The sequence below is a fragment of the Zalophus californianus genome, chromosome 12 (assembly GCF_009762305.2).
Source record: "Zalophus californianus isolate mZalCal1 chromosome 12, mZalCal1.pri.v2, whole genome shotgun sequence".
Classification (NCBI taxonomy): Eukaryota; Metazoa; Chordata; class Mammalia; order Carnivora; family Otariidae; genus Zalophus; species Zalophus californianus.
Genome location: NC_045606.1, coordinates 58,740,637 through 58,761,315, shown reverse-complemented (window position 1 = coordinate 58,761,315; position 20,679 = coordinate 58,740,637). Strand labels below are relative to the sequence as shown.

Here is a 20,679-nt window from a genome sequence, read left to right as displayed (position 1 = left end):
ACAGATTCTCTCAAGAGTTCCATGGGTATCTTTAAAGATCCTTGTGCAGTATCAGCAGGAAGTTCCATATTTGGGTGTAGTGTGAAGAATCAGAAATGGGTTGGGCTTGAGGGTGGGAGAGAGTAGTGGCTCTCTGGGCTTATTAATTGCTGGTAAATTAAATATAAATTGAGAGCTAACTGTATTCGGGTATTTTATTTGGAAAATTTCACCTGCAGTTGGAGGATTAAAAAAATTGATTATGGTTGACCTTTCTTCCACATCTATGTTTCATTTCCACGCTATGTTTATGCATGTGGAGGCAGGGTAATTCTGAATAATGGTAATGATGAAGGGCCATCATTGCACAAAAGATCATTCTGTACTCCTAATTAAAATTATGGCTGGAAATTGCTTCCTTATGTGTAGCTCAAATTGCATTTGCAATAATTTCACTTTATAACTTCTAGTTAATCCTCGCCTTACCACCCTTAAGAATCTTTCCTCGTCCTTGATGTTGACTCTTTTGAAAGCTTTATGGGCAGTCTTGGTTTCCCCTAAGTAACCAACCAACCAACCAGTATCCTCATCTTTGTTCCCACAAGTCTTCCAGCTTGTAAGCAAAATAGTCTTTCTTCTCTTTTCTTCCAGTGCACTGTTAATGAGTTCTGGTTCTGAAACACAACTTGATTTCATGTTGCGGTCAATATTATAAATTAGCTGAGCCTTGCTGATCCTCTTTCTCCCTAATGAATTCATTGCTGATGATCTTTCAGCCCAAGACTGCCACATACTGTTTACCCTAATTAGTATTCTCTAATGGTAATCAAGTGACCAGTAACTTACATGTTTTCAAAATGAGCACTTATTCCATTCCATTCCATCAGTTATAGCAGGAAAATTACATATAATGATATTTTCCTTGGGATTTCAACTAAGAAATGTTTTAGCCAAGAAACAACTGATCATGGGGCCAGTAGGATCAAAGAGTTTTTCGTTTTAATCAATATTTTACGTGGTCAGTCTCTGACCAGTATGTTCCAGGTGAGATTTTGAATACACTTAATTTGAAGGCTTGTGTGTTGGTCCTTTTTTTTTTTTTTTTAATCCCACCAGATTTCAAGAATTGCACCCAACAGTAGTAAATGGAGAGAACTGTGCTGTTGCTTTTCCTGCAGAGGAGGAGACACTTTTGAGAAAGAATGCCTGTGGCAAAGCGAGAGCGCAGTTTTCCAAGCCAGAGGTTCAAAGAATCAGGCAATATTTGACTCTCTAAAAGCAACAGAACTGGATGCAAATTGTAGGATGTGGCCCTGGGAGAAGTTCTGCAGCTTTGTGGTTGGTGCTGAGGAATGCTGATTTCGGTCATTTGTTGAATGAATAAAAGAATGTTGTGTCCAGAGCTTTGTCAACTGTGCAAAGAGTAAGTTGGTGGGGCCAAATGTCTGTCCCTTTTGCTTATGTTGCTTATAGGAAAAGAGATAATAATTATGATTTTGAGGATATTTTAAAAATGTTTACTCTTCTATTGCAGATTGTGGTATTTTTATGGAGGAAAGGTTGTAAAATAAAAAACGTTTTGGAAGGGGATTGGCAGTCTTTTGCTATTTCCCTGACCTTGGGGAAAGTTCATTGCAGACCTTCAGGTAGTCATTTAGGTTAGTTTTTGTTGAAGTGAGGAGCACAGTTTTGAGGGCCTTCTGTCCTCGCAAATATACAAGTCACCAACATGCAGCTCACGCATGGTGTACTTAGGGTTCCCAGGCTTATGGATACTAATGAGCAATGTTTAATGTCAAGAATAATTGGCTGAGAAACGACTGTGATAGGTCAGGCATCTTTTATTTATTTATTTTTTTTAAAGATTTTATTTATTTATTTGAGAGAGAGAGAATGAGAGATAGAGAGCGCGAGAGGGAAGAGGGTCAGAGGGAGAAGCAGACTCCCCGCCGAGCAGGGAGCCCGATGCGGGACTCGATCCCGGGACTACCAGGATCATGACCTGGGCCGAAAGCAGTCGCTTAACCAACTGAGCCACCCAGGCTCCCTGGTCAGGCATCTTTTAAGATTTCATATGTGGCTATGTTAAAAACTCGCCAGAATCTCTGATGTGGGGTCTGAGAGTCTTTGTTTTTAAAAGCTCCCCAGGTACTGGTGATGATAAACCTGGAGTGGGGCCATGCCCATCACTCTCAGAGAACAGTTGTTCCTGAAGAATATATCACTTGGACTTTCCATGATCGTAGTAAGGGACCCTTGGGTCTGATTCCCTTGTAAAGCACTTCTCAGGCCAAGTATTAAAAGGTTAAATTAGGGGCGCCTGGGTGGCTCGGTTGTTGAGCCTCTGCCTTTGGCTCAGGTCACGATCCCAGGGTTCTGGGATCGAGCCCCGCATTGAGCTCCCTGCTCCACTGGAGGCCTGTTTGTCCCTCTTCCACTCCCCCTGCTTATGTTCCCTCTCTCACTGTATCTCTCTCTGTCAAATAAATAAAATCTTAAAAAAAAAAGTTAAATTATTCCCTGTTCTTTGGCCTAACACACATAGATTTTGCATTCTGTCTAATCTCTTGTTGTGTTCAAGAGATTGAAGGGCATGGTAGTAGGCTTAAGAAATGGTGAGTGAGCACTGTTTCAGAGAACTAGATCCCAGCTAGACTCTGGGTAACATTGGCATAGTACTTTAGAACCTCACTTGTATTATCCCACTTGGCCCTCAGAAAACCCTTGGGAAACCAATAACACAGATATTTCTGTATTAGCATCCTCATTTTCCAGATGAGGAATGGAAGCACCGAAAAATCAAGCGGCTTACTTAAGTTCCCATGTCTACTAAGTGTTGAATCCACTGCAGGCTTTCCGCCACCAAGTATTGCAGGAGAGTGTGAATGTGAGCTAGTCATACAGATGCCCCTTCTTTCTGCCCTGTTTATAAAACATGCAAGAATTTACCTTTCAAGTTATGATGAGTATATTCTGTGAAATGCACTCATGTTTTGGCCACTTCCTGGTTGAGTAGAATTAAAGTTTATAGACTCTCGGGGCATGTTAAAATATATAGATATATATTTTGGGGTCTCAGTTTTGTTCCAGTAGAGTCTTTTGGCTCCTTTTGAATTTAATGAGAAAAACGTTGGTCTAATAAGTTTCATTAAAGTGAATACTTGTTGTGTTAATATATTGTATATATATGTCTAGAGGCCTTTAAGTAATGTGTACACATTCATTAAAATGAACTAAGGAGCTAATAAAAATTGCTAATAAACTCTATTAATGCTAAATCACTTAAATAAAAACAATAATGAGATTTCTAGCATACTTGTACAAATGACACAAATATTTGTATTTATGTGTTAGTTGTGCATATTTATGTACTGGTCACATAGATAGAATTTTAATTCCTTGATTATTTTTTAAAAACCTCTTAGCCAATAGAGAGTTAATATTTAGACATTCTGTCATTTTAAAAGAATCAAGGAGTGGTAGAAAGATGTCGACAGTGTTGTTAGATGTAAAAAACACATAATACAATAACTACATATACTCTTATCCTACTATTTAAAAAAAAAGTCTATGTGTGTGTGAAAGGAAGTTATCTGGAAGAATATTAATATAGCAAGTTATATCAGAGGTGGGGTTATGGGTATTTTTGCTTTCTCTCTTTTGCTTTTTTATTATCTTTTTTTACAGTGAACATGAATAACTTTTGTAGTCAGAGAAAAGTTACTTATTAAAAAGTTACCTTAATGATAGATACATACAAACTTTTTCTCACAGTTTTCCAACATTAGCACACATAGAAAAAAAAGCAACTTGTAGTTCTTTTGCTCTAGAACTGCTTTATTTTCCAAAAAAAAAAAAACAACAAAAACAAATCCCTCTCTCAACCCCTTAATACCCCTTGAAAATGGGAGAAGTTATCATGTTAGTAATTTTTTAAATATTTTATTTTTTTAAGGATTTATTTATTTTAGAGAGCGAGAGAGAGCAGGGCTGGGGTGGGGGGTGGGGGGAAGAGCAGAGGGAGAGAAAGAGACAGAACCTCAAGCAGACTCTCCCTTCTGAGCACACTCTCCCTTCTGAGCACGGAGCACGGAGCCTGACGCGGGGCTCGATCTCAGGAGCCCGAGATCGTGACCTGAGCTGAAACCAAGGGTAGGATGCTCAACTGAGTGAGCCACCCAGGCGCCCCCATGTCAGTAATTTAAGTCCAAATCCCTGCATCAAAATCACCTGGGCATGCTTCTTCAAAAGGCAGAACACTGGACCCCAGCTCAAATAAATCAAAATGTTTGGTAATGGGGCCCAGAAGTCTGCACTTTTATCAAGCATCACAAGTGATTCTGATGCACGGTTAACTTTGAGATTCACCCTTCTGATTGTAGGTTTCCTCGTGTATATTTATCTTATAATGATTAAAACATCTGCTAGATTATTTTTTCATTTTCAGTGTTTCTGATAAATGTTTGCTGTGTAACATCTATTTTATGGTCCGGAACACTAAAAAGTTCGAATATTCTCTGTAAAATATAAGAATAAGAGGGAGTCATCCATTCAGCAAGGGCTTTTGGAGTGCTTGCAGTGAGTCCTCCTGTAAGACCCTCCATCCCCCCGAGGGAGCGCCTGTTGTTTGGAACGGAGCCTTCACAGTGCAGGAATGGGTCCAGGAAGGGAGACAAGCAGTAGATTGGACAACTCAGTGATCCTCAGAGCTTCTCTCAGAAGGCTCCACCAAACCCGAGTTTCCTAAATAATAACCAACCTTCTTCTTTTCATTTTTCTCTTTGCCAGAAAAATTGGTTATCTTAAGAAATCAGTAAATCAGCATCTTGTGTTCTGAGTGGTGCATTCTTTGGAAAAAGTTACTGTGTCAGGAATTCACACAATTAGTGTGTTTATTTTGAACGCATGCCACGTGCTGAAGGTACAGTGCAGCTATATCCTTGGTTTCCTGTCTATTGAAATGATTTGCAGCAAGATGGTGCTAAGCATAGACTCAGAGGAGACACACCATCTTGCTGAATGGGCCTCGGAAACTGGCTCTCAAATTTAGCATGCATAGAATCACCTGAGGGCTTGTTGAAGCGGATTTCTGGGCCCACTGCCAGATTGCTAATTCAGTAAGTATGGGGCTGGACCTGTGAATATGCATTTCTAATAAGGGCCCAGGCACTGCTGATGCTGCTTCAAGAACCACGGGCCTAAAAGAAACATCTCAGTGACCAGGACTACAGTCACATGTACAACCTGTTTGATCTGCAACTCAAAATTCATGTGAATGTATTGGCCTCCTTCAGCTGTGATTAGAAGCTGCCAAGAGAGGGCTGTCCACCTTCTAACTGAGTGGTGGGCCCCATTTTTCTTTCTTTTTGACATTTAGCTCCGCTTTGATGAAACAGTTTGGCACTTTTTTTTCCTTTCTAGACTCCAGGCTAAATGAAGTCCTGGCACTGTTTCTTAAGGCTTCACATGAATTAAGGCAAGACTGGTAAAATGTTTGTAGCATACAGACCAGTGTGGCATCTTCTCTGACACCATTCCCAAAGCAGGTCTGTTCTCAGCCAACTAGATGGATTAAGCCCTGTCCCACTTCCGTAGTTTCCTCTGGGGGCATTTGTAGGCTGAAACCAAGCCCTTAGCCCACCCCACTCCCAGGTGGACTACACCTAAGCTTTCACAAGTTTCTCTTAAGGTCATTTGCATTTAATGCTAACTCTTAAAGCCTTCAAAGACTTCAGGCATGACGTATAAGGCCAAAGGGTGATGTGTTGGAAGAAGAATCTGTCCGTCCCTTGGCCCAACACTCATAAGATTAGTTTGGGGATCCTAGGCTTGGTAATGGAGCTGTCTGTATAATCTTTGTCAATTCTCCTTATGAGCAGGCTTCAGAACTTCTTGGAATATATGTCCTGAGCTTCCGGCCACTGTCTGGCATATCTTGGAGTCTTGACTGGGTGTCAGGAACAAACTGTCTAGTCCCTAATCTTTGAAGGCTTGCAAGCAGAGGGCTTTGGCCAGAAAAACCTACCCCCATTCCTCTAGGGGACATCAGTTCAAGATTGTACTTTCCAGTTGGTTCAGAAATTTCTCAGGGGTCAGGAGAGCAGTGAGACCTGACCTGGAGAGGAAAAGACCTTTAGGGTTCAGTGGGACAGACCCCTCCTTTTTCCTTACTTGCACTCCGTCTTTTAGTCCTGAAGTACACTCCTAGAGACAGTAGTGTCCCTGAAATACTGTAAGGCAGGGGCTAGGAACTTAGCTCAAAGCTGCACTTAGCTCAAAGCTGCACTTGTCACGTCAACACACACACACACACACACACACACACACACACACACACACACACACACACACACACACACACGTCCTGAAATACTGTAAGGCAGGGGCTAGGAACTTAGCTCAAAGCTGCACTTAGCTCAAAGCTGCACTTGTCACGTCAACACACACACACACACACACACACACACACACACACACACACACACACGCGTCCTGAAATACTGTAAGGCAGGGGCTAGGAACTTAGCTCAAAGCTGCACTTGTCACATCACATCACTCACACACGTACCATCACACACACACACAAAGTCCTGTTCCCTGGCCTTCATGTTGTTCCAAGCTCATTTCTGCCCCAGGGTGCTGGCTTGTTTTCCCCCTCCTGGGCCTGGGTTTTTCCTTCTCTTCTAAATCTGTGCAGAAGTCTCCCTGCGAGAGGCCTTCTATGCCATGGTCCCCTGAACCCTCCCCTTCCTCCTCCCCTCCTTAGGCTACTTTTTTCTTCCCTATTTTTTTTTTATCACTACCTGAGACTCTATGTGTTTCTTGATTTGTCTCGCCCCAGCACTAAGATGAGTGAAGATAGGGATTTTTTTTTTCTTATTCTCTACTGTCTCTCCAGCACATAGATCGTTGCCTGACAAATTGTAATTATGCAATAAATATTTGTTGCATGAATAAATGAAAGCGTGGCCAGCACATTGCTTTAGCTTGGAGTGGTGTGTTACTAAGGTGGTTTTGGAGCCCGATGGTGATTGTGACAGGGCCACACACTTTCTGCCCCTAGAGGCCCCCCTTCTTGGTGCCTATTGCCAGTGGAATGTGGTTGTTCCCAAGTGGCTCTTGAAGAGCAGGACGAGGCTGAAGTAAAGTTGAGGAGTTCCTCATTTGGCAGTTTTGAAGGGAATTTGACTGTTCGGGCTCTTATGGAGTTCATCTAAAGGTCTGGTTTTATGTGCAAACCAAACCTGAGACCAACCTTGGTCTTGGGTGAGCAAGCCCTTGCATCATCTGATGGAGCTGTAAGCAGAAAGCATCATCTGCGTCCTCTAGCACTGTGAGAAGTCATTGCAGTGGTGTTCAGCAAGGCCCGGCAGTTTTCTTTCGTTTGTCCTCTCTGATGCCAGCGATGGCCTGGGGGCCTGGCCAGGTGAGATAGCAGGTAAGGAAGATGGCGTCCCAAGCTGCTTGCAGCCCTTCCAAAGAGTGGATCCTCAGCGCTGGTGCTTTGAACAACAGAATGATGTTAATCAGGGGATTTTTTTGGTATCAGCATTGTCAACATTTACAGTCACTCTACACATTGGATTTGCATCTGAAAAGACCAACTATAATCAACATTTAAGGGATAACACTCATATTTGCATATGATTGAGCAGACATGTTAAATAATTTTAGCCTGGCTGTTGCTAGGAAACCAATTAATAGTGCTCTACATTTCATTAAAAACTGGATTCTATCTTTGCTTTCATTTAACTTCACCGTTCAGCTGCCTGTGCTGCATTTTTTTCTTTTCTCAGTAAATTGTGACAGATAAATTATCGTTTTACTAAATTTATTTCTGTGATTACAGTTGTTAGTCATATCTGTCAATACAACTTCAAAGCTTTTTTTTTTTTTTTAATGCTGGTGGGGGGAACTGAATTTTAACTGTAATCATTTTTCCTTTATAAAAGGATGGGGACTTAAATCATATTTTCGTGCAGGCCTCACAAATTGTGGGTTAACAACAACAACAAAAATTAAAGCAATCGTCCCTGTTTCCTAATTGCACCTTTGCAGTGTGGTGACTAATAATTAGAATATTAGTCACTATTCAGAAAGTGACAGACAGCTGATGAAGCATTCAGCTGCATTTTGTTTCTTTTTGTTTTTCCATGGTTTGTGGGCTAGACCAGGTTCTGTCCTTTATGCTTTGAAATTAAAATTTTCATGACTTTATTTTACATAATAGACTCCTGCTCTTATGAGGAGAAAATACACTTTTAGGTAATGTAAATGCCTCTTTGAACCAATCCACTGGGCAGGTGTATTTAAATTGTAATGATGTTTTGCAGTTTAGCATTTTGTAGTATTGATCTGGTCAAAATGCTCATTAAAAAAAGCAAAATTAGTTCCTATTCACATCTGTTTCACAGTATTTCAATTGCTTTATTTGGGTGATGCATACAAGTGCATCTGGGTCTTCAGCTTAGCTAAAATGGTGATCTTGCCCATTTTCTAAGGGCCAAATAAAGCAAATTGGGATCCGCTTTCCTATTTTATACTCTGGTCTTTTGGATCTGAAGGTCTAGTGCAAAAGAGGATATGGAATTTGGAGGCAGATAACCCTGGAGGCTCAGCCTTCTCTGTGACTCTGCCTCAGTGTCCTCATTGGTCAAATAAAGAAGGAAGTACAGCAGCAGTGGGGAGCTGATGACACATCGGATTGCAAAGGGTGGGTGGGGTGGGAAGCAGATACTTGTGGGTACTTGGCAAAAACATTCCTTCCCGTTCTCTCAAGAACTGCTGGGGCACTCAGTTGGTTAGCTAGGGCTGCTATAACAAAATACCACAGACCGGTTGGCTTAAAGAATAGAAACGCATTTTCTCACGGATGTTCCAGATCAAGGTGTGGGCAGGGTGGGTTTCCTCGAGGCCTCTCACCTGGGCGTGCAGGTGGCTGCCTGCCCTTCCTTCTACGTGTGTCTGTGTCCCAGTCTCCTCTTCTGGGATCAGGTCGCAGTTGGATTACAGCCCATTCTAAGGGCCTTATTTAACATAACCACCTCTTTAAAGGCCCTGTCTCCAAATGTAGTCACATTCTGAAGTTCTGGGAGTTAGGACTTCAACATATGAATTTGGGGGGGGATGGGGCACAATTCAGCCCATAACAGCCACTAACCAAGAAGCTGTACGTGGCACATTGCTGTCTCTAGTCGCTCGGTTTGGGTCCTACTCTGGTGAAAACAGCTGAGACATCAACTGAAAAGGAGTCAGGAAGTGAGGTTCTTTGGTTATGACTTTTCTGGTTAGGTCAGAGTTGATCAGAAACAGTAGTACTCAATGCCCCCGCCCTTTTATTTTTGATTCTTATTTCAACCTTTTTGGATATACTTTTTTTTTTTTTTTTTTTTAATGTAAGCTCTACACCCAGCATGGGGCTTGAACTCACAACCCTGAGTTCAAGAGTCACATGCTGTACCAACTGAGCCACCTGGGCTCCCCTTTTTTAGATATATTCTAAGGCCAGTTTTCATGACCTTAGTATACATGAGGATCTTCAACCTTAGGATCTTAAGATCCTTATTTTAACCCTCCATTGTTGCTAAATGTGGATATACAAGGTGTCGATGATAGGGCTAAATGTCCATTTAAAAAGGATATTGTAGAAAAATATTTGGTTCTGGATGGCTGGAGGGGGCCAGGTTTTGGGGCCAGTACACAAACAAGCGATTGAATTCAGTGACCCAAGGCACTGTAGAGAAGGTCTCTCATTCATTCAGCTAATACTCTGCCTGCTATGTGCCCCTGGGCTAGTCCCTGTGTTTACAGTGATAACTGAAGAGTCCTGGTCCCTGTTCTTAGGGAGCTTATAGTCTAGTGAGGAGATAGACTTTAATCAAATATTATCAGCGTTCAACATTATAGCTCTGACAAGCGCAGGGAAGGAAAGTCCTGTGAGACTTTGAGGGTGAATAATGGTGGGGCTCAGGGATGGCGTTCCTGGTTCAACTGAGATCTGAAGGCTGGGGAGGCTTATGGGGAGCAGTAGAAGCTGTGGGGCTGGGGTCAGTCATGAGTTGGAATATGGGCAGGAACATTTCAACACCACAGAGGCATATGCAAAGGCCCTGAGGCAGAAAGGGACTTAACATGGAAGGCAGAAAGTGAGAAAAGGGCAGTATAGCTAGAGGAGAGAGTTATGGAAGGTTATGGTGGGAGATGTAGCTGGGAAGTCTTCTAAGAAGACTGGAGGAGTTGGGAAAGGCTTCCTAGGAAAGGGACTTCTGTATCTTTCCATATAAATACACTTGAGTTCTTCTGGTAGAGAAGGAGAAGTATGTTTAGACACAGAATATCAGTAACTTGGTTTGTTTAGTATGGCTTGAATGTCACTTATATGAAGGAACCCCATCATTCCAGTTGATGGAAGTTTGTACTTCAGTGGGTTCAGGCTAACTAGGAGTTTACTAGATTTGCAATTTTGAGATGTATCTGCCTACATCTATGCAGGGACTCATTAAATAGCGAATGAAGGAATGAACAAATGAACGAATGAATGCTGTGTTACTGAGTGTGTGGTGTTGGTGGGTAGTGCGCCAGGGTTGACGTAACCTTAGAGGCAGTGATTCACCGGTGTTTCATCTGCTCGGGTCTGTGGCTGGCTAATAGAAGCCTGGCTGCACTGACATGTCAGGCCCCCATCTGTCTCCTCCTCCTCCTCTGTGAGACCTGAGAGGATCCTTTAAAGACCGATCACTGGCCTAGCATCACCCTAGTTTCCTGAATCAGTCCCAGCTTGAGGCAGGGGAGAACAGAAAGAGTTCCAGCCCATGGTCTGGGTCAGCCGTTGTTGTTAGACTGACCTGGGTCATGGTGGCCCAGTTTGGGTCAGCGAGGTTCAGATGATCACAGAAGCTGAGCTGCAGAGCGTGTTCCAGACATGGTGGGCAATCCAAACTGATTGGAAGATGTCCTGTCTGCAGGGGAGGAAAAGCTGCACCCGGAGAGAGGGGAGGGGGTACAGGAGAGACAAGTCTGGCAGCTCTCTCTGACAGAGTGGTGTTATGTGGTCTGCGTTCAGGCATGAATCTGTGTTTCCTTCCCCCAAAGAAGCTAAAATCAGGAAGAAGAAGATTTTGGAGCTTAGAATATTTTTCTTTTTCTGCTTTTAACAATTCGTTTACTTAGAAACAAACAAGGCTACTTGCTAGCTGCTGTTAGGTGGGAAGTTTCTATATTTCAAAGGTTCTCATAAATGTAAGGAATATTCTTTGATCTTGAAAACCAGGATTTTCTTCCCACCAAACTATCCTTCCAGGTCCAGAGATAATTTGAGAGACAACTGTTGGTGGCTTCCAAGGTTATGGGATTCGGCTGTACCAGAAGACCATGACATCGAGGGATTATTATAAGTTGAGGGCACAGCTTTCCTTGTGAATAATGGAACAGCTGCCTAAAACAACACGTGAAGGGCAATTACCTCCAGTCTAATTTGATGACCGTGGGCTTCATAATCTGTGGTCAATTAAGTGCTCTCCGTCCTTCTGGGCCCCCTGAAGAAACAGACAGGAGCCACTCTTATCTACATTGACCACATGTATATGACTGCTTCTGTTAAATTTGACTTTTTTCAGCTCAAGCAAAGGGCAAACTGGCCTTTCATTTGTAGGAGATTCAGGAAACATTACCGAGCACCACTGCCATTTCAGTAGGTAGGAGGAATGGGAGGAAGGGATCACACGTGCCTCTTTGAATTCTGTGTGAATAGTGTGGAGGGAATGACATGGCGGTGATAGAGGATAGGAATGGGGCTCACGCTAAAAATCCTGGCGTTCCTACATCATGCTACATCTCCTTGCTTTGTAGATGACATCTGGACTCCACTAGGCCGTTCCAAATTGTACTTATCACAGGACTGTGCTGATTTTGCACTCGTAGATAACTTTTAATTAGCTCCATGAACCTCTACCTTTGTGCTCCTGCTGTTACCAGCTCTCTCCCTCAGAGAGCTCTCTGGTTCCCCGCAGGGGCGGCTCCCTGGCCAGGGCAGAAGGTCAAGCATTGATATGGCAAGCTAAAGGAAGCCCTGGATTTCATGGGGGCAGAGAGGGAGAGCAGTCTAGAGTCTGGAAAACCTAGGAGCTTAGGGTCTCCTTGTTTAGCATCACTGAGATTTCCAGCTACCGGCAGGCAGTAGACAGTTGGAAAGAGGGCAAACATATTCATTCAGCAAATTGTCAGACAGCTTGGGAGCACGTGCGTGGATCCCAGGAGGAAAGAACTGCATGCAAGAAGCTGTTCAGCCATCTTCCTCCATCCCTAGGGACAAAGAAAAGGATGCCTGCCAGTCTGCAATTCATATTGATTCACTTTTTTTTTTTTAAGCACTTGATACTATGACTTAACCTCCCTAAGCCTCAACTTTCTCAGGAAGCAAAATTGGTTTGATGAACTGGTGTCAGATATTTCCTTTGGCAGTAGTGTTCTTTGATGATGGAATCCTACCAGGAAGTGCAAAGGAGAAAACAAGTATCTGGTCTTCAGAGACCTCTGTTCTAATTAGGGAGTTTCATGAAACCCATGAAAAGAAAACACACCCACACCCCCAGAAGCACTGTTGAAGATAAAGAAAGACTGTTGGTCCCTGCTGTGGGCGTCGTTGCCCAAGAAAATCTTTAGGTAAGTTGGAGGGTTTGGATTGAGTGTTTTGGGGTGGGCAGGGGTTAGAGGGCAGGGAAAGGAGAAAGCTTTCAGAGCAGGAAGTGAGAGGGAGTGAGTGGGACATAGGGAAAAAGCATCTGTCTTGCTCACTACTGGATCCAGTAGGTAGTAGGGTTTTTTAAGGTATCGTTGAAAATGTAATTATATCAAAATATAACTTCTGGTATAGATTTATTTATAGATAATGTTTATAATTATCTAGGAGACTAGTAGGGTGAAGGGCTGGAAAAAATAGGTTAAGATAAGATTAAATAGGAGTTTTGTCCATTCAGTGATATGTCCCAAATGCCTAGAATCATGCCTGGCCGAAAGGGGGGACTCAATAAATATTTGTCGAGTGAATGAAGTGATCAGTGACATGGTTTCAGGCTGTTGCTGAAATAATGGGGAACACTGGAGGTTTTGGTACCACTTGGGAAAAGTACATGGCAATTGTTTGTAGAATCGTTTGTAAATGGGAGAGTGAGGAAAGAAGGAAATCAGTGAAGAGTGTATAAAGTAGGCACAGGCTCCTGGTCATGAGGACAGTCTGAAGTTGGAAACAAACGGGAAGGGCGGTATGGAGGATATCCCAGAGAAGTACTCGGTGGGTGGCTGTCGAAGGGTGTGGACAGAGTCAGAAGATGCCTATGATGTAAGGGGGTGTGAAGGAGTCCAAATAAATTGGAAAATAATAATATTATTGATACAGATGGGAAAAGATAGAGTTTTGTTGGAGGGGAGGGGCAGTAGGCATTCATGGTTAGTTTTAGGTACTTAGGTATGATCCGGGGGTGAATTGCCTTTATCAGGCATTTGCAAATTAAAAAAAGGTTGAAATTCAAGAGCATCATCTCAGGGCCAGAGATGAGGTTTGTGAGTCTTTCTCCTGAGTCTGCAGGCTGACATGGGAGGCAGCAGCTTGAGGGGAGGGGCGATGTTGGGAGGCAGGGTGGCTACCCAGAAGTAGCATGAGTACAGCCTCTGTGTTCACAGGGCTCTTGGCTTCCACTTCAGCTCTGTTTCTTTTAGAAGCATCACAAAGGTTGGGGCGCCGGGGTGGCACAGGAGGTTAAGTGCCCCATTCTCGGTTTTGGCTCAGGTCGTGGTCTCAAGGTTGTGGGATCGAGCGCCGCGTCAGGCTCTGTGCTCAGCAAAGAGTCTGCTTGAGATTCTCTTTCCCTCTCTCCTTAAACCCCACCCCCCCCACACCCGCTCACTCTCTAATAAATAAATTAAAAAAAAAAAAGAAAAGAAAAAAGAAACACCACAGAGGTCTCAGAAGTTATGCTTCATTCCTGTCTGGGGGAGCTTTTACTCCATAGGATCCTCCTGACCCACTTCCCCAGCATTTCCTTTATTTCCTATGTAGGATCATTTTGTTGCTGTCATTTTTTCTGATACTATTATCCCCTATGTAAGATTTTATAATTCATGTCTACTACATGAGCATCCCTTATGTAGGAACTGATCCCCTTGCAATTTTTGAAGGATATGCTGCTTATAACTCTGTGTGTGTGTGTGTGTGTGTGTGTGTGTGTGTGTGTGTGTGTGTGTAAATCTCTTAGAAACTGAACTCTGATAACTAATTTTACAACCTCAAGTGGCAGGGAAATATGTGCAGTATGCATTGATTGGATAAAACTTGAAGGATGCTGATATACATGATAGGAATTAATATTGGAGTAGAAGAGCATTTACCATAAAATACTATACCTTTCTCATTTTTACCTTAAAAATTCCAGTTTAAACTTTTGAATAGAAATAATTGGGAATGTTAAGTCCTTGTTAAAGAATATTATTTCTCATGTTTGTTTCAGCAGCACATATACTGAAATTGGAACATTACAGAGAAGATTACATGGCCCTGTGCAAGGATGATATGCAACTTTGTGAAGCGTTCCATATTTCTGTTTTTTTTAAAGATTTTATTTATTCATTTGACAGAGAGAGAGAGCACAAGCAGGGGAAACAGCAAGCAGAGGGAGAGGGAGCTCTATCCCAGGACCCCGGGATCATGACCTGAGCCGAAGGCAGACGCTTAACTGACTGAGCCACCCAAGCGCTCCTATTTCTATTTACCTTTATGAAAATGCAAAAAAAAAAAAAACCCCAAAAATCACTATTCTCTTTTCCAGCTGAGGTGGACCAGATAGTTTCTGAACTGTTTTTCTAGGCTTTTTTTCTCCTTTCTTTTTTTTTTTCATAAATCTTTTGAATGTCACATTTGTGAGCATATAAAATGAACTTGGATAAACCAGAATTCTGTCATTGATGAGAGTTTTGCCAAACTTTTTCTTTTTAAAGATTTTTTTAAGTTGTCTCTACACGCAATGTGGGGGGCAAACTTAAAACCCTGAGATCAAGAGTCACATGCATTACCAACTGAACTAGCCAGGCACCCCCAAAATCTGATACTGTATTGTATTTACTTACTTACTAATAAGCTTTACACCCAACATGGAGCTTGAACTCACAGCCCTGAGATCAAGAGGTACAGAGTTTTGCCAAACTTTAATTTTGGTATATTGTTTGCCTTTTAAACATACTATTGTGAAAAATAATTTAGCAACTTCCAAACTGTAAGCTTCTCAATGACAGTTTGCATCTGTATATCTCTTCAAGTCAAGCGTCTGTTGAAAAGATACTGATGATGTGGGAGGAAGGACAGTGCTGGGTGAATGCAGTTTCATGAAACTTGGCAGTTTCCATAAATAAACTGAATAGTGTAAATTGTATTTACCTCTCTGGTGTCTAGACTAAAGAATTAGAACCATAAGTTTATAAAAATCCAGGTTGCTATCTACACAAATAGAAAAGTATTTAAAAATTATGTTTCCAGTGGGATAATGATGAAATATTTAGTATATGGTATTGGGCCAAGTGGGTGGGTATCTGGAGAAAGATGAGGTTGGTTCTTTATCTCCTACCGTTCAAATAAGCTCTATCTTGATTTAGTTCATTTTATATGATGATTACTGTGATATTCAAAAGAATGATGACAAAGGAGGAAGAAATCAGGAAGGCAGTTCATAAAATGTCTAGTCTACCTCAGTTGGAAAAAGTGAAAAATGATATTTCTAACGAGTATTTCAAAAGATGGGTATGTATTCATATCTGCTTAAAATCAAAAGGATTAGAGGGGTGCCTTGATGGTTCAGTTGGCTAAGTGTCCGACTCTTGATTTCGGCTCAGGTCGTCATCTCGGGATCACAAGATCAAGCCCGGTGTTGGGCTCTGCACTCAGCCAGGAGTCTGCTTGAGATTCGCCCTGCCCCCCTGCCTCCCCACCGAGCTGGTGGACATGCGCTGTCACTCTCTCAGATAAATAAATCTTAAAAATAAATAATAAATAAAATCATACAAGGACTAGAAAAAACATGGGTAACTTCCTTTATAACTTTGAGGAAGGCCTTTTTAGTATGACTTAAAATTCAAAAACCATAAAAGAAAAAGATTGATTAATTTGGATAAAAACTTTACCTGGTAAAAACCACAATAAGTAAATTCAAAAGACAAATGACAATCAGGGAAAAAAATATTTATAGTGGGCAAGGGGTTAATCTCTATATAAAGAGCTCCTACAAATGAGTAAGAAAATGACTGGTAGATCAATAGAAAAATGGGCAAAGGACATGATCACAGAACATGAAATACAGGTTATCTTTATACCAAAGAAAAGATTTCCAGTCTCCAACATAAGAGAAATGCAGATTTAAACTGTGTTGGAGTAGTACTTTTCACTTCATCAGATTGGCAAAAATTCTAAAGTGTGATAATTATATATTGTTGACCAGATGTGGAAAAATTGTCATTGTACCTCTTGCGAGATTACAAAATAGCACAGCCCTTTTGAAGGCCAGTTTGGCAGTATCTATCAGGATTACAAATGCAATTACCCTTTGACCCAGCAATTTGGCTCTGGTTATTTTTCCCTGCAGGTACATCTGAATACATACAAAGTGACGTAGATGGGTTTTCATTAGACCATTGTTTGTATAATAGAAGAGATTGGAAACAATTCAAATATCCATTAGTAGAAGGCTGGTGAAATAAACTGTGATCCATTCATACAATTGAATATTGTGTAGCATTTAAAGAAAACATGGAAACTCTTTATGCAGTAATATGGAAAGATCTTCAAGATATGTGATTAAATGAAACAAGCCAAGTACAGAACAGAGTATGTAGGATGCCACCTTTGGTGTAAAAAAGGGACAAAATCAGGGTCTACATTCATATCTGCTTGTATTTGTATGAAGAAACATTGAAAGGATAAACAAAAGAAACTCAGTAGAAATGGTTGTCTTTAATGGGTGGGTGGGGGATGGGGTAGATAGAAAAAGGGTAGGAGCAGTACTGTTTGTTAGATACCCTGTTGTATTTTTATTTGTGAACCATGTGAATTATTGCCTATTCAAAATAAAAAGTGGGGTGCATGGGTGGCCCTAGTTGGTTGAGTGGCCAACTCTTAGTTCATGATCTTGGGGTCCTGGGGGCCTTGGGATTGAGCCCCTACTCTGGCTCTGTGCTCAGTGGGTGTGAGCTTGAGGATTCTCTCTCTCCCTCTCCTGCTGCCCCACCCTCCTCTCAAATAAATACATTTTAAAAAACAAACCAAAACAAAACATGGGGTGCCTGGGTGGCTCAGTCGGTTAAGTGTCTGCCTTCGGCTCAGGTCATGATCCTGGTGTCCTGAGACGGGCTCCCTGCTTAGTGGAGAGTCTGCTTCTCTCCCCCGACCAACCTCCCACCCCGCTCACAAGCGGGCGCTCTGTCTAATAAATAAATAAAATCTTTAAAACAGAACAACAAGTTACATATTTGTAAATTGGCATTTCAGTGGCAGTTTAGCAAATGTTCAGGGGCTGGAAATACCTGTCCAGAGCTTTATCATCCCTTGTTTGGACTCTTGGCTACGGTCTCCTAACTGGGTCTTGCATTTGGTTTATCTAGAGCTGTCTGTCCAGTATGGTAACCACGGGCGACATCTGGCTTCCGAGCACTTGAAATGTGGCTTACCCAATTTTGGATGTGCTGTTGAGTATGGCAGATCTAGAAGACATAGGACAAGGAAAAAAGAATGTGAACTATCTCGTTAATAATTTAAAAAAATATTGACTATATGTTGAATGATAGTAGTTTGGATTTGGGGGTTAAAATATATTATTAAATTAACATCACTTGTTTTTTCTTACTTTAGATGTGGCTACTAAAAAATTTAAAATTATATATCTGGCTTGGCTCTGTGGCTCACATTTTATTTATTTATTTATTTTTTGCACGGCACTGATATAGAGTCCTGTCTACCCTTGGCATGTCTGCTAGAACTACTTTCTTAAAAAAAGAAAAACAAAAAACCAACTGAACATGCTTTAAAACCTTCATTGACTCTGAGATGCCTATAGAGACCCTTTGTAATAGTCTCTGAGATGCTTCTTTTACCAGCTCCCCACCTCCCTTCACATACAAACACTGCTTCTCTTCACTGCTTAGACTGCAGGCTCCTTCATAAATGTGAATCTTTGAATGCACTGTCCCTTCTGCTTGCAATGTTTCTGAACCTGCATTTCATTGCCTTGAGAACTCCCTACTCATTTTGTAAAGCTAGTTCCTGTGGCCCCTTCTTTGATGAAATCTCCCTAGTTCCTCTGTCCTGTTTCCTTCTAGCACTTGGTGTCCCTTTGTGTTCTCCCACTTATCACCTAATACTGCCATTAATTTTTTCAAGGTATTGTCTCCCTCACCACACTGTGAGCTCCTCAGGGTCAGAACTCATCATCTTTGTATGCCCACAACCTGAAACTGACAGGAAATAAACTTCAGAAAGTCACTAGGAAGATGAGGCTGGTTGCGTTTTGTTGAGAGCACACCATGCCCCGTTTGCCTGGCTGGTGCTTCTATTTGTCTGGTCTTTAGATTAACAAAGGCAGGTTCAAACCCCGTGGGTCTTCTCTTAGTTAAGAATAGGCCTCTTTGGAATTTTCTAGTTTTAATTAAACAGGCAGAATATTACAAACTGCAGAGACATCAGTAGCACCAAACCCACAGCGAGTCCCAGTTTTCAGGGCTGTGTTCAGACTGGAAAGCTGAGAGGTGTTTGTGTTCAGTCAGAGAGCAGAAATCTCTGGCCTGGCCGTGTGCCTGTGTTTCCAGAAGGTAAAGGTGGCAGGTGGCCAGGAGGTGAAGGTGCCAGTGGAGCCTGGCCAGCCACAAAAAGTCTGCAAGCCGGGGTAATGAAGTTCTCCACGGTTTTGTCCGCGGGCTCTTTACTTCGGTGATCGTCTCTATGCGAAGTCGTTGCTGCCTGTTAAGATTTCCATCATCCTTCTCTTCTGCTTGTGAGGACTTGAGCTTTTGCTTGAAAGAGAAAAGAGTAATAAATGGAATATTCAGGATCTGTGAGGCAAAGAGTTTTTAGAAGGAAAAAGAATTTTGCAAGAAACTTCTCTCCTTTGTCGAGTAACTGAAATGGCTCAGGTTTACACCCAGACTGTAGAAGCTTCCTTACCATTGTCCGGAATCTGTTTATTTCTTATATTCGGCAGAGCTTCCTGTGCAGCTCTCATACGTCCGTTGAATGAGGAGTTCTTTCTTTGGCAAAACTTTGAGGGCTGGTAGGGTAGGAGAAAGCACAGGGTATTCAAGGGGCTAGAAAAACATGTCTGAACCCAGAATTGCCACTTACCTACTAGCGTGAGCATAAGCAAGTGACGTCACCTCTTTTAGATGCATTTTCGGTAGAATGAGATTATCAACACCTCCTGGGTTGTGAGCATTACAAGAAGCGAATGAATGCTGGTGCCTAACATGGTGTCTGGCACAAAGTGAGTTTTGGTAAGTAGCATTTGTAACTCCAATATGAATAGAGATTTTCTTTTGCAACTGTCTGGTGTTGAATCAGCACACGATCACGCCCGAGGCAGAAGAGTGTGTCTGTTCATAGTTGTGCCGGAATGTGGTGATCGTCCCACAGTGGCAGCCCTCACTAGCTTGCTCTTCGGAGCCTCACCATCACCTCAGGGATGGAGCCGGTGGGTAAGGGGTCCTAACTTTGCCATTAGTTAGTCCCACAAGCATTCACTCTATCTCCTCGGTCGTGAGTCTCCTTGTTTGTGAAATGAAGGTATTGATGGTCTCCGTGTCTACAGTGTTCCAGCTCTGTCTGCATAAAGCAGTGGAAGCGGCCCGTGGGTGGTTATACCCCATTGTTTTTAGGGTAGCAGTTCACTGGGTTGGACTCCGTCCGAGAACCTAGAAACGGCACAGCAAGTTGTGCTACCTCCGAACAGCCCCAAACTGGAGGATAGTTCCCCTTCGCCTTTGGGGTTCTATCTCAAGGCCAAAGTCTGCTTTCTGGGCTCCATTCCCCACAGTCTGCTCTCACCTTCTCTTGAAAATCCACCTGGCTACAGATGCTCACTTTTTTCCTGGGGAGGAGATCTGTTCCTCATCACTCTTCTGACAAGAGAAAGAATAATCTTTTCTAAGAGGAAGATCATCATCAGGCTTTTTCTGAAAAGTAACTTTTGTGCTTAGTAAACATTTTTATGAGCGTCCTGCTTTCTGTTTGGCACTTGAGGTCCGTGTGTTTGGCCTCCTCTCCTTCCCTCCCTGCTTCCCCATCTTATCTGACTGCGCACCTTGAGGGGCCCATCCTTCATTCTCCTTTGAGATACATGAACACAGTACTTCGTATGCCTTATGACCAGATAATTCGAGCTGGCAGTAATCAGGATTTGGGGCTGATTATCATTAAAGGGTAATTTCATTGCTCTTCATGATTGGTCTTGCTTAAACTCACTATTGCATTTCTTTTGTCACAAGATTAAAAAAGACAAAAATGCTCTTGGCAATGAACTTTGGAAAACAGGTTTCTTACATTCGGTTCTTTTTCAAACCAATTTTACAAATTTCCAGTGTGCCTTTATTAATGTAATGATTTGCCTGCTTTATATTACATATTCAAAATAAAAGAGAATTGAAACAGTTCATTATTGAAATGAATATTACAAAAAC

At 42.1% G+C, this 20,679-nt stretch overlaps 1 protein-coding gene and 1 non-coding gene across 2 annotated transcripts in view; both read left to right on the top strand.

Annotated features, from left to right (window-relative positions):
• The window catches only part of JAZF1 (JAZF zinc finger 1), a 325,971-nt gene that overhangs the window by 46,732 nt on the left and 258,560 nt on the right, over positions 1 to 20,679 (top strand). The window lies entirely within an intron of this gene.
• Positions 14,470 to 14,572, top strand: LOC113912063. Its single transcript, XR_003516690.1, has one exon. It is a non-coding gene; the product is annotated as a U6 spliceosomal RNA (small nuclear RNA).